Below are 16713 nucleotides of genomic sequence, written 5' to 3'. Positions count from 1 at the left end.
TGCGCAACCAACATCAGCCTCAGCGGTCGGCAGCGCAGCGGCAGTCCCCACTGACCGCAATCCACGGGTGGAGTAGTCGGACACTTATTACAATACAAATAGACTGCCACTGGTTTGACCACCCTGGGCACGGACCGGGTCACCGCCACACGGAGACTACAACCCCCAGCATTCTACAACAGGCCCGGTTCCGGGTTCCCCTGCACAGCACAGGCTCAGGTGGCGCGTCACATGCACATGGGAAAGAAAAACAGCAGTCACCCATACATATTAAATGGGAAACCGTTGGGGAAATCTGACATGGAGAAGGACCTGGGCGTCTTGGTTAATAGCAAATTAAATTGGAGTGCCCAGTGTCAGGCAGCAGCTGCGAAGGCAAATAGAGTCATGGCATGCATCAGAAGAGGAATAGGGGCATATGATGAGAACATTGTTCTTCCTCTGTATAAAGCGCTGGTAAGGCCGCACTTAGAATATTGTGCACAGTTCTGGGCTCCGGTGCTCAGGAAAGACATATTGGAGCTAGAGAGGGTACAAAGGAGGGCAACTAAGGTAATAAAGGGAATGGAGGGACTAGAATACCCAGAGAGGTTGTCAAAATTAGGCCTATTTACGTTGGAAAAGAGAAGGCTTAGGGGAGACCTCATAAACATGTATACATACATCAGGGGGCAGTACAGAGATCTCTCCCATGACCTGTTTATACCAAGGATGGTGACAAAGACGAGGGGGCACACTATGCGTCTGGAGGAAAGGAGGTTCCTGCACCAGCATAGAAGGGGATTCTTTACGGTCAGAGCCGTGAGACTCTGGAACTCTCTGGAAGAGGAAGTGGTGATGTCCAACTCACTTAATGAGTTCAAGAGAGGCCTGGACGCCTTTCTTGAGAACAATAAAATTACATCTTATGCTTAGTGATAGTTATTTAATCCAGGGATTTAATCTGACTGCCAGATTGGAGTCGGGAAGTGAATTTTTCCTCAATGATGTAAATTGGCCTATACCGCATGGGGTTTTTTTGCCTTCCCCTGGATCAACACTGCGGAATAGCTGCAGTGCACAAGAAATAGGCTGAACTCGATGGACGCTTGTCTTTTTTCGGCCTTATAAACTATGTACCTGTGCCCTGGTAGTTTGTAAGCTCTTACTAACGAGCATTAACCCCGACTCTTCTCACTGTTACTTAGTTAATTGCTCTCATTGTCTGATTTGTTCTGTACATGTAACTTCTGAGGTGTAAAGACCAGAGACTAGTGATGAGCGGATAATTTGAGAATCGAATTTGCTGGCTTGGAAAAAATTTTCCCCAAGAATTCGAGGAATGTTCCTTATTATGCTCTGAGGTCTCTCTCTAATTCCCATTCCTAATCTTTAACCGGTGTAAAAGCTAAAAATCCCTGTTGTCAGCAGCCCATCTCCTCGTGCAAATGGGAGAACATGCTGGCTGTATGGGGACCTACCCATCATATTCACCATTAATCACCATCGGCTATGGAGTTACTCATGACCGTGGCTGTCAGATGGGTGAAAGCGGCCGTACTGATGTATTTCCGTGTATGCAGTGATGTCTACATCATTGTCCGGTACAAGAATGACACAAAGATTTTGTTCATGCAGCCGATAGCAGATCTGACAATGGAGAGAAAGCAGAGAAGGTTCTACATGGCAGCTGTGACGTCGGTAACCTGGACCCTGAATGTCTGTATCCTGGAGGAGATGCTGATCTATAATATAATCAGGGATGTGTCCCTCTGTCCGAAGCCTCTATAGACTGCGCCTGCGCAATGCGCTTATGCAGTCTGGCCCCAGACAGAAGAACGCATCCACCATTACAGGTGACCGGGAGGAGGAGTATGGCGCCGGAAATCGAGGTATGCGTAGGCGCTGAACGCAGACCGCGATCTCCGGCGCCATAAGCACATACCTGCCGGGGAGGAGTGTGGCTCCTCGGTTCAGGCCGGAGGCCAGGAGAGGAGTTTGGCATCAGAAACATAGCATGATAACCGGTGCCATTTTAGTGAAGACACATTTGCAGTGTGTCTTCAACAAAATGGCGCCGTAAACAGCCCGGTATGCGCACACTCGTCCTTCGGCACCGTTTACTTGAATACACTCTGAAAATGTGTCTTCACTAAAATGGCGCTGGATATCGTTCTATGCAGGTACTGATTCCGGTGCCATTTTAGTAAAATAACACAGGCGACGCGCTGCAGGGGAGCGATGGAAAGGTGAGTAGGAGTGTTTTTTTAATTTAATTGATGGATGGATGGGGAGCACATAACAGGATGGGGGAGCACATAACAGGATGGGGGAGCAGGATGGGGGAGCATATACCAGGATGGGGAACCAGGATGGGGGAGCACATACCAGGATGGGGGTGCACATAACAGGATGGGGGAGCACATAACAGGATGGGGGAGCACATAACAGGATGGGTGCAGCACATAACAGGATGGGTGAGCACATAACAGGATGGGGGAGCACATAACAGGATGGGGCAGCACATAACAGGATGAGGGAGCTCATAACAGGATGATGGAGCACATAACAGGATGAGGGAGCACATAACAGGATGGGGGAGCATATAACAGGATGGGGGAGCAGATACCAGGATGGGGGAGCTCATAACAGCATGGGGGACCAGGATGGGGGAGCTCATAACAGGATGGGGGACCAGGATGGGGGAGCACATAACAGGATTGGGGACCAGGATGGGGGAGCACATAACAGGATGGGGGAGCACATAACAGGATGGGAGAGTGCATAACAGGATGGGAGAGCGCATAACAGGATGGGGGAGCACATAACAGGATGGGGCAGCACATAACAGGATGGGGGAGCAGGATGGGGATGCACATAACAGGATGGGGCAGCACATAACAGGATGGGGCAGCACATAACAGGATGGGGGAGCATATACAAAGATGGGGGAGCATATACCAGGATGGGGGAGCATATACAAGGATGGGGGAGTATATACCAGGATGGGGGAGCGCATAACAGGATGGGGGACCAGGATGAAGAAGCGCATAACAGGATGGGGGACCAGGATGGGGGCGCACATAGCAGGATGGGGAAGCATATACCAGGATGGGGGAGCATATACCAGGAGGAAGGATCAGAATGGGGGCTCAAATTCCAGGATGGGGGCTCAAATACCAGGATGGGGGAGCATATACCAGGATGGGGGACCAGAATGGCGGCGCAAATACCAGGATGGGGGCTCACATAACAGGATGTGGGAGCATATACCAGGAAGAGGGAGCAGGATGGGGGGCAAATACCAGGATGGGAGAGCATGGACCAGGATGGGGGTACAAATATCAGGATGGGCGAGCATATACCAGGATGGGTGACCAGGATGAGGGAGCACATAACAGGATGGGGGAGCATATACCAGGATGGGGGAGCATATACCAGAATAGGGGAGCATATACCAGGATGGGGAGGCATGGATTAGGATGGGGAAGCATGGATTAGGATGGGGGACCAGTATGGGGGAGCATGGACCAGGATGGGGGAGCATGGACCAGGATAGAAGACCATATACCAATGAAAATGCTCGCCACCCGGGCGTGGGATGGATTCAACACTAGTGACATTCTCCACATCAGCTTCATCCTCAACCTCACACTACTAATACATATCACATACAAATACATTATAGGACTGAAAACGCGGAATAAAACCTCTGTACTAAAATCTCATGTTACTCAGACATCTACGGAGACTGTCCGGTGTCCAGATCTGTCCGTCCCTCATCACAGGGAGCTGCACCGACACCACAGCTGGAAACCATGGATAGTTTTATACATCATGACATTGGGCATTTTATTCTTCATAGTTACTTATAATAAATAATCTAAAGATATACATATATACACAGATAAATTACACAGGTCTACAAAAAAAAAAATTCAGGTGTCAAGGTTTTTTGAATGGATTTCGGGTATTTTGATGGTGCTGCTGAATTCAAAAATCCCATTACTTTTGAAGAATTGGTTCTAGGTTTTGAGATATTTCATTCATGAAAATAATGCATTTCCCCACTGTGACTTGTTTGTGATAACAAATGCAATAGCTTTTGGTCTTTTGACTGCAGTGTTTAACAGTGTCCTAGGTAATGAAATATCCTATATAATAATTTTGTATTTCAATTTGTAGGTTTACAATGCTATAAAAGACACTTTTTGAAGCCAGAATTCTACTGTTGTAATACCCCAGAGTTGTATTACTAAGTAATCTCTGTGTAAGTTATTCTTAAAGAGAATTGCTTTCAATGTGCATCACTAACCAGCTGTTTTCATTAAAATCGGTGGTAGTATAATGATTTTATAACTTTATATACACTTTGTCCTATCTGCTCGTATTCAGTAATAGGGGTGTGAGTCTCTCATTAAGTCATGGGCATGTTATGGTTAATTTTTTATATCTAGATACATTATTTATTTAGGAAAAAAAATTATATTATTGCTATGTCTGAAGTCTCTGCTTAAGACTTACATTATGGAATGTCTAACTAAGATACTGATTTCCTGTGAATTCCCTGACAAGAAGGTTTTACGTTGGGCCAAGGGAAGTGTGTTATCACTGATTTGTCTATTTAGGTTTCCTGTTCAGTTGTATGTAAGAATCGTAGTTCCGCTTTTTGTCTAGCTAATAAAATGTGGTGAGTCTTAGCTGTCACACAGAAGACTCTACCTGCTGACAATGCATGTCGCATGTATTTTGTCTCTCTCCCTTCATCGATGAAGTATTTTAATTTGAATCTCACTGGCAATGTGAAGACCCTTTGCTGTCTATTCTAAAGTTTTCACTAATAACAAAGAGGGTCTCCATAACAGGCAGCACAGCATTTAGTCATGAATGAAGGGTGAGAGGGAGAAAGCTCGGCCACTTTGTGAATTTTTTTTTTAATTAATAAAGTGAGTTTTTTTTATTATTGCTTTCTGTAATATAAAAAATTACACACAGCTCTGAGTGTTCAGTTTTGACAGAATTGAAATTTTCCTGTATGTCCACAAGTCTCAGCCAGTGACGGAGCGCAGCCGACAGAATCATCAGAATATACAGCACAAAAGTGGCGTAAATTATAACAGCAGTGTCCTCCAGTGACCTTAGACATTCTTATAATAATTTATCACTTCTGTGTTGTACATTATGGTGACTGTCGGGGGCGCTCTTTTACACCTCTCCCCGCGGAGCTCCGCCCACTCTTCACAATGTCGGCGTGGCAGACAGGACTGTGTACAAATGGGAAGAGTCACAAAACTGAACAATCAGCGATAAGGGGAATTTTTTTATATTGCATAAAACGACAATAAAAATGTAAGTTTCATTAATCAGGAAAAAAAAGAAATATATAACAGTGTAAAAATACATAAATTATATAACAGTGTAAAAAAATGATTGTTACCCACCAACAGATGTGGGTTGGCTATACAATAACATCCTTGTAATTTCACCCCATGACCTGAAGAAGGCAGTATTTCACTGCCAAAACACGTGTTGTTTTATTGACGTAGTAAAGGTGGTTTTCATTATTTCCCCTTCACCATCCATTCCTTGGCGCTCCATAGACTGCGGCTTTATCCTTCATCCGCTCTGTAAGAGGGTCCACGGCAGGAGCTGCCTTTCCCTTGGGAGTCAAGTTTTCTTGAGGACCTGCGCCTCAGGAGGACCTGCCGTGACATCACTGCCGGTCACGTGACCGCCCAAGCTGCAGCAGCACCACGGCACTGTGGACTTCCACTCTCCAGGCTATTCCCGAGATTGTGCAGGGGTGCACAAGCCGGTCAGGTGAGCAGTTTTCTCGCCCCATCCCTGTCCTTAATCCCCAGGTTTCACCCAGAGCGCCCCTTTTTCTTATCTTTCTTTTTCAAAAAATCATTTTTGACTTGTGATGTTTGCTCCTTTAAAAACATGAGCAATTGCATAAAAAAAAGTATAAGAAAAACATTAAAAAAGCCAGTAGAGGCGACTAGACAGCAGCGCGTATGAGGATCCTGGAATCTACTCCGATCTAGTGGTGTCAGTGCTGAACTGTCTACATCGGAGGGGATTACTGAGGCCCGCGCTCCAGCAACTACGATCTCGTCTCCTCAGAAGTGAAGCGTCTAGATCGGAGGCTAAAGTGAGGAGCACAAAAATCACCTCCGATCTAGACACAACCTCTCCAGAAGCAGTATTCAAATGTCATGGACGGCGCCAGCACTAACTGAACGCGGCGCACGTCCTTGACTGAATCTGAGAATCACACCCCTATGACTGAATACGAGCAGGTAGGACAAAGTGTATATAAGGTTATAGAATCATTATACTACCACCGATTTTAATGAAAAAAAGCTTGTTAGTAATGCACATTGCATCACTAACAAAGCAATGGGGGCAGTATACATAGCAACTAGGACGTGACAGGTACCCTTTAATATGTTACACTGTTAGTACAGTAATAGTTAAATCCTCTCACTAGAGTAGTTGTTAGGCAAGAAGCTTAGTGGGTGTAGTCACTGGGTGTACAAGAGTTAGCTTCAAGCTTTATTCTGGGAAATTCAAGAGTGTCAGAATAGCTGGAAACACTTTGAGAGGACCAGGAGTCTCAGCTAGAGGGGCATGTGAGAGGATAGCATATCCTCCCCCTACCAGCGGGCCGGTTAGAGATGGACTGACTGAAGAGAAGCCGTAGGATTTCCTGAGGACTACAGTAGATCCATTTAAGCAGATGGAATTCCCTGGTCTGCACAGAACCCTTAGCCTACCCAAATAGTACGCTATGGACACAGGAGAAGTTGGTGCATGGAGAGTGGTCCCCCATACTGGAGAAACAGGAATCCTACAATATGATGAAGGTCAGAGGGAGCAGGGATGCCGGGGTCTGCTGGGGAACGCCAACCAAGTGGGATAGAAAGGAACCTCAATTGTGTCAGTTTGGAGAACAGGCTAGGCTCTGTTCACATTTGAGGAATATTGAACCTCTCATCTGCTGTTTTCCCTGCATCCGTCGCTAAACGCCTGTCTGGGGAAACTTTGTCATCTGCACATGTCTGCTCTCTGCCATCTGTGGCTGTAACCCTTCTTGACTGTGTTAAACTAGTAAAAAGTTTAATCTGTTTGAAAAGCGCCCCTGACGCGCCCAACGGTGGATTAAGGATAGCCAGGGCCCCGGGCAGTTGAGACTGCATGGGCCCCTCCACCACCCCACGTGACGGGTCAGGGTTCACCATATACCTGAAACATTATTTCTGAAAAAAATAGCTGCTGGGTGAAACTATAACATAAAAAACATCCATTAATCTAAAATTTACCTTCACTTAAACAAATACTTTAAGCCATAGTATTGAACAGACCAACTTTAATATGTAAACAAGTCTCTACGAGTGGTGACAGTTTCCACACGTACCGGAAACTGTCTATGGTCTGCGCACATGTCAGTGTGTTTCCATGGACCGTGTGTTCGTGTGCTCCACACGGAGACATGTCTGTTTTTTTGCAGATACACGGTCCTCAAAACTGTCTCACACTGAACACACACGGATGACATCCGTTTGTCATCAGTGTGACATGTACCTGTGCCTGGGAATCAGCGGTACAGTTAGCGCTGTCCCCAAGCGCCGGGGGCTGAACACTGCCCTCATCATGGATCCCTGCCGGCGCTGCGATCAGCACAGGCAGGGACAATAGCGAGAGTAGTAGTCTGCTCCCGCTGTGTCCACGCCTGCAAAAATAAGATTAAAATAATAAAATCCATGTACTCACCTCTCCTAGGTGTCCCCTGCTGTAATCCATGCGACCGCTGCTGCCGAGGAGCCGGGGAAAATGAGCCGCTCCGTAGCTGCGCTCTGTGAGTGACAGGACACTGCTCCTGAGTGCAGCTCCGGAGCCGCTCGCTGGAGCGGCTCATTTTCACCGGCTCCTCTGTCAGCAGTCAGAGGATTACAGCGTGGGACACTTAGGAAAGGTGAGTGTATGGATTTTATTATTTTAATCTTATTTATACACAGGGACACTGCGGGAGCAGAATACTACTACCCTCATCAGTGTCCCTTGCTCGCGGTGATCGCAGCACTAGCAAGGAATAGTGATCACCAGCTCCTCCTCTGCTCTATTGGCCTCAAGGACACTGTTCTATCCTGGTTCTCCTCCTACCTCTCTGGCCGCTCCTTCTCTGTGTCTTTTGCCGGCTCCTCCTCCTCTCCCCTTCCCCTTACTGTAGGGGTTCCTCAAGGATCAGTCCTAGGCCCCCTTCTTTTCTCCTTATACACTGCTCCTATTGGACAAACAATCAGCAGATTGGGTTTTCAGTACCATCTCTATGCTGATGACACCCAATTATACACCTCTGCTCCGGACATCACCCCTGCATTACTACAAAAGACCAGTGATTGTCTTTCTGCTCTGTCTAACATTATGTCCTCCCTCTGTCTAAAACTGAATCTGTCAAAAACTGAACTACTCGTCTTTCCTCCCTCCATTAACCTACCTGTGCCCGATATTGCCATTTCCGTTTGTGGCTCAACCATTACTCCCCAGCAACAAGCCCGCTGTCTTGGGGTCATTTTTGATTCAGATCTTTCCTTCACTCCTCACATCAAATCACTCGCTCGTTCATGTCATTTACACCTCAAAAACATCTCAAGAATCAGGACTTTTCTCACCTTTGACTCGGCAAAAACTCTTACTGTAGCTCTTATTCATTCTTGTCTCAATTATTGCAACTCTCTACTAATCGGTCTCCCTCTTACTAAACTCTCCCCTCTCCAATCCGTCCTTAACGCAGCAGCCAGGATCATATTCCTCGCCAACCGCTACACCGATGCCTCTTCCCTGTGCCAGTCATTGCATTGGTTGCCCATTCAATACAGAGTTCAATATAAACTTAACATGCTTACCCACAAAGCGCTCCATCCTTCAGCACCCCCCTACATCTCCTCCCTTGTCTCAGTCTACCACCCTACACGTGCCCTCTGTTCTGCCAATGACTTAAAACTAAAATCCTCCATAATCCGAACTCCCCACTCCCGTCTCCAAGATTTCTCGCGTGCTGCGCCAATTCTTTGGAATGCACTACCCAGGACAGTTCGATTAATTCCCAATACCCACAGTTTCAAGCGGACCCTAAAAATCCATTTCTTTAGACTGGCGTATCGCCTCAACACACTTATCTATCGGTCCCAGTTTTGGCCCATATTAAAATCTTCTTCATTTTCAGGTTCATACCAACCATGCACATAAAAGCCTCTGTCAGGACTGCACACATACTGGCTGGCGACCAGTCCATGTATTATTATTTATCCTATTCAGTATATCAAGGCTGCATTATACAATATTTGTACTTTTTACCTTTTGTGTCTCCTCCATTTCCTCATAGACTGTAAGCTTGTGAGCAGGACCCTCACTCCTTTCGATATGAGATATGCTTATTCTGTATTGTCTATATATGTCCCCCCTAAAATTTGCAAAGTGCTGCAGAATATGTTGGCGCTATAAAAATAAAATTTATTATTATTATGAGGGCAGCGTTCGGCACCTGCGCTTGGGAACAGCGCTAACTGTACCTCTATTCCTAGGCGCCGGTCCTGATGTGGCAAATGGTTGCCACACGGGACACAGATATTTCCGGTACCGGTTTTTCCAGTACCGGAAATAGCCGGACATGTGAAACCAGCCTAATGCTATGTAATCTCACCCGGGTGAGGTGAGTGTACGCGGGTTTACAAGAAGCAGCATGGCTGCATGTGAATTTCTGTGGCAAAGACCAGGGTCTTCAGTGTATGACCAATAGCATGTCATTAGATGCGGTAAATCTGCATGTAACTAAACACAAGTGCTGTAATTACAATGCAGCGGAAATACGCTGCATTCAAAACGCTACCATTCCTGATTGTGGGCATGTACAAGCAGAATTTGCAGTGGCGCTCTGTATCTAAGGGCAAGGAGCCTTTTATTGTGTAAAAAATGTTGAGATGGTAGTGGACTGAAACTACATGGGACCAATGCCCCGGCACACTATGTGCTTTTCACCTTGGAGATTTTGCTTGCATTGCATCATACATTTATACAAATAATGAAATACATGATGCAAGCAAAAATTCTAAGATGATGGGGGGAGGGAGTAGACAGTGTGAAGGGGCATTTGTCTTTATGTAGTTTCAGTCCACTCCTCTCCCATCCCCAACATTATGTAGAAATTTGAAAAATGACAATGGTCCCCTGCCCTTTTATACAAAGTGCTGCTTGCTGCCCACCAGTTCCACTGCCACAGACACTGTCTGAGATACACGATGATTTAAGCTAATGTTTGTCTGCAGCAAGTGGCAGGAACACTAGAAGGCAGCCAGCAAGCACTCTGTATAAAACGGCAGGGGACCATTATTGATAGATATACACAAAACACATACTTTTTAAACACACTTTGACACTGGAGCAGCAGGGCTCAGCAGGAGACGAGGCAGCAGGCAAGCTCTGGGTCACGGTGCGTGGGGTAGGAGCAGGCGGCTCTTCATGTCAGCCATTTCTTCTTTTTAATAGACCAGCCCCCGCGCTGTGTATGCTGGGCCCTCCCTGACGTCATGTGGCAGGGCGGTCCCAGCATCATGTAAACTGCCCGCCCTGGTGGATCTGCAGCCGGCTGGATGGGAGCGGCCGCATGATGCAGCGTGACTGTGAGTGGCTGCTTTGACGTCAGGCAGGGCAGGACCCAAATTTCAAAGCAGCCACTCACAGACATGCTGGCTGCATTACGCGGCCGCACCCATCTGGCCACCGTAGCTGTATATTCACTAGCGCGGGCAGTTTAAATGATGTTGTGACCGCCCTGCCACATGACGTCAGGCAAGGCAGTCCCAACATCATTTAAACTGGCCGCACTAGTGAATATACAGCTACGGTAGCCGGATGGGAGCGGCCGCGTGATGCAGCCAGCGTGTCTGTGAGTGGCTGCCCTGCCTGACGTCATGTGGCACTGGCAGGGCGGCAAAGCATGATTCAAGCCGCCTGCGGCTGCGGACCCGCAGCGGTGGTGAACTGAACCTTCGGCCAGCGCGGCGGTGACAAAAAAAAAAAGATTGCGCATTATAATGGGAGCAATTCATGGGCCCCCCGGAACCCCGGGCCCCGGGCGGTAGCCCGAATTGCCCTCATTATAATCCGCCTATGGACGCGCCCCCTGGGCCGTGGGGTACTCGGCAGCCGGGCCTCAGGATGCCGGTATGGGGATATAACGGTGGCTGGCCCGGTCCGTGACCCAGGGCGGTCAGTGAAAAGGGGGATTTTTATAACGGATTTAAAGTGTTCGTGACGCCACCTGTGGAATGCGGCTAAAGGGAGCCGCCGCTGCGGAGCAGTCCTCTGGAGCTGGTGTTACGGCAGCAAGGATGGTGTGGCTCTCCACAGGTAGAGTTAGCTCCAGGGCAGTGTAGGATTTGTAAGGTGCGCTGGGCGTTGTAGTGCCGTGAGGGAGCGATGGCGCAGATGAAAGAAGGGATGGAGGCAGTGCGGTGCAGTCATCCAAGTCTTTACTCACAGTTCTTATGACAGTTCCACTGGTGCACTGTACAGTTGTCGGCCTCCCATGTCGCGCTGCGTTCACCAGGCAGGGGTTCAGTGACTCGCCCCCTGGGCCGCGGGGCACTCGGGACCGGGCTTCAGGGCAATGCTGGGAGTAGTAGTGGCGACCCGGTCCCGTGGCTCAGGGTGGTCAGACCAGTGGTAGTCTACTATGTGCTTTGCAATGTCCGACTACGCCACCCGTGGATTGCGGCTATTATGAACCGCCGCTGCAAGGCAGTCCCTTGAGGCTGATGGTGTGTGCAGCTGAGATCGTATAACTCCCCACGGGAAGAGTGTAGCCCCAGGGCAGTGTAGTAGATGGTGGGGGTGATGGTGCAGGGAGTCCCAGTACCGTTAGTGCTGGCGAAGTAAGAAGCACAAAGACAACATGTTGCAGTCCAGGGTCTTTTACTCACAGTTCATATACTCCAAGCCACTTCGGTACCGGTAGTGACTGCCCAAGCCGTGCTGTGTCCACCAGGCGAGGGGCTTGGTCAACCCCCAGGCAATTCAGGAGTATGGCACAGGACTCCCTTCTATCCTTCTGTGGCACCCCAGGGGTCTGGTTTTCCACAGTAATGTAATGTTATGTCTGAGAGCAGGTGGGAGGTCCTTTGGTCAGGGATCCTGTGCATGCCACACCTCCTGCCCAGTCTTGGGAGGGGAAGAACTTCCCCTGTATAAACCCTGGGCTGAGGCAGGGTTAGTCAGTCAAGGAGAGTAGAGACAAGAAACAGCAGAAGCAATACTACTACGAGTCAGGGGCTGGCAGCTGCAGAGCTCGCCCTGACTGAGAAGCTTTCTTACCGGACCCGGCTTCCGAGGCTGTGGGGACTAACTCTTACCCAGCAGCAGAAGCCGACCGGCAGGGGATTTCAGGTCCTCAGGCCCAGAAACCCGAAGGCACGGTCACACGCGTGGGACCAGCACCGCCATCGTGGAGCGGAAGCCATTAGAAGGCCCCGAGTCACCGGCCATACGGGTGAGCACCACACGGTACACTCAGGGACGTGGGCTACTTATATCCGCTTCTAGCAAGGTAGCCAGAAGAGTACAGTCAGTTTGGGAGGCCTACAACTCCGCCTGGCCAGGGGAGATCCCATCTGCTCAAGGACTGACCAGGCCCCGTTCACTAGCAAGTACTCCGGGAGGGTCTATCGTTGTTACCAGTAAAGACCCTGAATTACACCGCACCGTCTCTGAGTGGTTCCTGCTACCCCCATCATCCACATCTGCTGCCCTGAGGCCATACCCCTCCCGTTGGGGGTTATACCATCTACGCTGCACCATCCATCCACCGGCCTCAGCGGACTGTCCTGCAGCGGCAGCTCCATAGCTGCATTCAACGGGTGGCGTAGTCGTCCTGCATCTACCGCTGTTACATCGCCGCTCAGTTTGACTCCCTGGGCACGGACCGGGTCACCGCCACGAGACTACAACCCTCAAGAGATCCGGCTCCGGGTAAGCTCCCGCGTGCGCAACGCAGCGCGACACAGGCCCAGGGGCGCGTCAACTTTGGCGTAGTCGGCAGGATTTCGTGCCCGCAACCACCGGGTACTGCGTGCCTGAAAAAGAGTCTTTTCAAACTTACCTGTGGTGAAGATTCCCGCCATCCGGCGCCATCTTCAGCCTTCTTCCCGCCATCGGTGAAGTTTCCCGCCATCCGGCGCCATCTTCTGCCTTCTTCCCGCCATCCGTGGAGTTTTCCCGCCATTGGACGCCATCTTGAGGACGCTGCGCGGGAAGAAGAGGGGCGTGGACTCCGAAAGCGCGCGAGAACTGAAGCCCCGCCTCACGTCCGGACGTTGCGTAAGGTCCTGGAAGGAGCCCAGCAGACGCCGACGTCACAGGAGCGCGACGGAAGGTCCTCAACCCTGACGATCCACTGCGGAGCCGCGGCCTACGGAACAGGATCATCGCAAGGTAGGCCACGGTCCACTAGGGGGGAGGAAGATGTCGGATACGGAGGAGAGCTTCACTGCCTCAACCCCCGCCAGCGCTACCGCTGCTGCAGTTATGCCCTTCACCATGCCCTATATCCCGGGAGCAGCTTGGCTACCCCAGTACTCAGGGGAGTCACATACCCTGCATGACTTTAGAGAAAAGCTGGATAGCCTCTTCCAGGTGTACCCCCTCACAGAAGAGCAAAAAGTGAGCATCCTGGTGGCCCAACTAACCGGGGCAGCCAAAAGGGAAGTAAAGTCCTGGCCACCTGTGAGGAAGACTGTCGCAGGGATACTAACCCGGCTGAAGGACACCTTTGATACCCGCACCTCAGCCGAGATTAAGCTTAGATTCTACGGGTGCAAGCAGCGAGCGCATGAGAGGATAAGGGACTATGCACTAAACCTACAAGAGGCCCTGAGGGCCATTAAGCAGACCGACCCTGATGGAGTGGGAAACGAGGACAGGCTGTTGACCGAACAGTTTATAGAGGGACTGTATTGTAATACCCACCGAACCCAGTTGCGGGCAATGGCCTTACAGGATCCCCATCTGGGCTTTGCACAGTTCAAGGACAGAGCCATCCGGGTGCTCCGAGAACCGGCACCGGGTGGCGTTGTGACCCACAAGCGCCCTGCTATCACTTACCACCAGGAGGCGGCGCCCTTGTCGGCAGGGCCTGTGGGAGCTGATGCGCAGGCTTTGGACAATGACCTGGCTCCAGACCTACACCATCAAGTCCAAGAGCTAGCTAAGAGCGTTGCTGCGCTAACCCGAACTGTGCAGTCTTTACAGGCTTCCACCCCAGGGAAGATCCAGCTGGCATCCGGACCGGAGGACATCCCGTGGCGTCGACCAAGGAGGACCCCACCGGCCAGAGGAAGACCCAGTGACCGATACAGCGAGGACGGACGACCCATCTGCCGCCGCTGCAATCAATCTGGACATATGGCAAGGTACTGTTCTTTAAACGGGCACAACCTGGGGTAGAGGGCCAACCCCCAGGAAAAAGATCACCAGGCCCATCGAACTGGCGCGACAGATATGTGGGAGGACGTCCAGTCTTGCCTGTGGTACTGGATGGCATTCCCATGAGTGCCCTACTGGACACCGGGTCACAGGTCACCACCATCCCGTACGTGCTCTTTAAGCAGTACTGGAATGACTCGGATATTACCCGCTACCCTGACGACGACTTGAGTATCATCGCCAGCAATGGCCAGCCCGTGCCACAGATCGGATTTAAAGAGGTGACCATCAAAATCGGTAGAGTCGAACTGGCAGCACAGGGACTGATCATTGTAGATATTGACAAACATGAGAGTCACCCAAAAATAACTCTAGGAACTAATGTAATTGAAAATTGTCTTGCAGAGGTGATTTTCCTTTTACAGCAGGTTGCCAAGAACGCCAGCTCCGGCGAGCAGCGGGTGCTCCAGAAAGAGATCCGGGCACTGATGCGACGGCAACAGGTGGAACTCTCCGGCGGTGAGATTGGTAGCGTAAGAATGTGTGACCCTTTTCCTATTGCCATGCCCCCAAAAAGTGAAATGATGATTTGGTGCCGGGCAGCTATTGGTCTGAGAGGTAGAGATTACCAGGCAATGGTAGAACCAGTTTACTCGGACAGTAGGCCCACCATTTTGACAGCACGGTGGGTGGTTGATGTACGCCATGGGAGGGTGCCCGTTCGCATAATAAATATCGGGGAGAGGGAAGTGTACCTGCCCCGGTATGCCACGCTAGCCAAATTATATACCATTAACCAAAATTCTATACAATCTGTGGAACCCTTGCCTCCATCTCACCCGGAAGAAGGTAACGGCTCTAAGAAAAACATGGAGGACTGGTGTCAGCAACTACATCTGGGTACTGACTCCACTCCCGCACACCAGAAACAAGGAGTCTATCGGGTGGTTCAGGAGTACGAGAGAGTGTTCAGTAAACACCCGTTAGACTTCGGGCGAGTCAAGGGGGTAGAACACCACATCCCCACGGGAGACCATCCTCCTATAAAAGAGAGGTATCGACCCGTACCCCCTGCCCACTACCAACACGCCAAGGGGATGCTTAGAGACATGAAGGAGGCTGGGGTGATCAGGGATAGCTGTAGCCCCTGGGCAGCTCTACTAGTCTTAGTCCGAAAGAAAGACAACACCATGAGGATGTGTGTAGATTACCGGAAAATCAATCGTATCACACACAAGGATGCGTACCCCTTACCAAGGATAGAGGAGTCATTGGCTGCTTTAAGATCTGCTAACTTCTTCTCTACCTTGGATCTCACTAGCGGGTACTGGCAGGTTCCTGTAGCAGAGGCGGACCGGGAGAAGACCGCATTCACCACCCCGATGGGACTTAGCGAGTTCACCTGCATGCCGTTCGGACTCTGCAACGCACCGGGAACCTTCCAACGACTAATGGAGTGTTGTCTGGGCCACAGAAACTTCGAGACGGTCCTGTTGTACCTGGACGATGTCATCGTATATTCCAAGACGTATGAGGACCACCTGAAACACCTGGCGGAAGTGTTCGAAGCTCTGGCAAGTTACGGCCTAAAGGTGAAACCCTCCAAGTGTCACCTCCTGAAACCAAAGGTGCAGTACCTGGGACACGTGGTGAGCGCTGACGGAGTGGCTCCCGACCCTGATAAGATCACCGCAATTAAGGAATGGCCAAGCCCCTCCAGCGTAAAAGAAGTGCGGCAGTTCCTCGGGTTGGTAGGCTACTACCGAAGGTTTATTCCCGGTTTCACCAAAAAGGCAGCACCTATGCAGGACCTCCTGATAGGCCAGTCCCGGAAGGCCAAGAACCAGAAGCCGCCCTTCAAATGGGAGGAGCTGGAAGAAGAGTCCTTCCGCCAGCTGAAGATGGCCCTCACGGGGGACGAAATCCTGGCGTACCCGGATTATAGCCAGCCCTTTATCCTCTACACCGACGCCAGTAACATCGGGCTAGGAGCCGTACTGTCCCAGATCCAGCAGGGGAAGGAACGAGTAATTGCCTACGCCAGCCGAAAACTGCGACCCACCGAAAGGAACCCCGAGAATTACAGCTCATTTAAGTTAGAGTTCCTGGCCGTAGTATGGGCAGTCACCGAGCGCTTTAAGCATTACCTCGCTTCTTCCCGGTTCACCGTGTACACGGATAACAACCCGTTGACACACCTGGACACGGCAAGACTCGGTGCCCTGGAGCAGAGGTGGATGGCCCGTCTGTCCA

Source organism: Phyllobates terribilis, unplaced genomic scaffold (genome assembly GCF_046119375.1).
Source record: "Phyllobates terribilis strain yellow unplaced genomic scaffold, ASM4611937v1 Scaffold_9__5_contigs__length_417890890, whole genome shotgun sequence".
Taxonomy (NCBI): domain Eukaryota; kingdom Metazoa; phylum Chordata; class Amphibia; order Anura; family Dendrobatidae; genus Phyllobates; species Phyllobates terribilis.
This window is presented reverse-complemented; position numbering follows the sequence as displayed.